At 45.8% G+C, this 1132-nt stretch overlaps 1 non-coding gene across 1 annotated transcript; it reads right to left on the reverse strand.

Annotated features, from left to right (window-relative positions):
- Nucleotides 1-440: 440 nt before the first annotated feature.
- Nucleotides 441-571, reverse strand: LOC114238753 (small nucleolar RNA SNORA17). Its single transcript, XR_003624038.1, has one exon. It is a non-coding gene; the product is annotated as a small nucleolar RNA SNORA17 (small nucleolar RNA).
- Nucleotides 572-1132: the final 561 nt, after the last annotated feature.

Genomic DNA, 1132 nt, shown 5'->3' on the forward strand with positions numbered 1-1132 from the left:
AAAGGGCCTGTTTAAGGGCAGCTAATAAAGAGAAGGCACGTCCCCAGGTTTGGCACATAGACTGGTATCTGGTCCTTTCTAAAGACAACACTTTCTGTTTCCAAAGTGAAAATAGATAAACAAATTTTATTTATTTATTTTATAAATTTATTTATTTATTTAATTTTTGGCTGCGTTGGGTCTTTGTTGCTGCGCACGGGCTTTCTCTAGTTGTGGCGAGCAGGGGTTACTCTTCGTTGCGGTGCAGCCTTTTCAATGTGGTGGCTTCTCTTGTTGTGGAGCACGGGATCTAGGGCGCGCGGGCTTCAGTAGTTGTGGCACACGGGCTTAGTTGCTCTGTGGCATATGGCATCTTCGTGGACCAGGGCTCAAACCCGTGTCCCCTGCATTGGCAGGCAGATTCTTAACCACTGCACCACCAGTGAAGTCCTTTTCTGTCAAGTGTCAGACTGTCAATCGTCCAGACGTCCACAGGCCAGAACACTGAGCGTAGACAAGCCTCTCTTCTCTCCGCCACCTAATGACACAAATGTGACATGGCAGCCACATGTGCAACGTCTCTAGGGGCAGAACAAATTGTAAATGACCTGATAAGGATAATCAAATAGTGTATTGAAAAGTTAAAGAATGACTCTTCCCCAGAGAGTTAAATGATACTTAAGATTACCTTCACTGTATTTTCTAATGTTAAAGATTACTTTAAAGGATCCTATAAATATAAAAATAGTAAAATAAAATTATGTAAAATAAGGTGAGATTATTCCCTAAAGGTCAGAAAAAATATAAAGGATGAAACTAAATGGCTTCTGGACACTGCTGGCAATGACTAGTTCGTTTCTAGTATATGGGTGCCCTGGAAGGGATGGAGCGTAAAGGAGGGTCTAGAACTGGCTCTTCCCCATCTCATCTCAGTGTTCCTGCTTCCCACCCTCTCTCCCCTACTCCTCCTGCAACAGACAGGATGGGTTTGCAGAGCATCACCTTAGCTGGAGACCCAGGGTGAGACGGGAGAGGGACCTTCCTGTTCTGTGTGAACAGCAGCTGCAGAGGAGACATCCCTGGTGCCCCTTCTCCTCCCGCCAGGCTGGTGGAGACTCAAGAGAGATGATAGGTGGGGAGTGGCCTTTCCCTC

This window comes from Balaenoptera acutorostrata, chromosome 5, assembly GCF_949987535.1.
Source record: "Balaenoptera acutorostrata chromosome 5, mBalAcu1.1, whole genome shotgun sequence".
Taxonomy (NCBI): Eukaryota; Metazoa; Chordata; class Mammalia; order Artiodactyla; family Balaenopteridae; genus Balaenoptera; species Balaenoptera acutorostrata.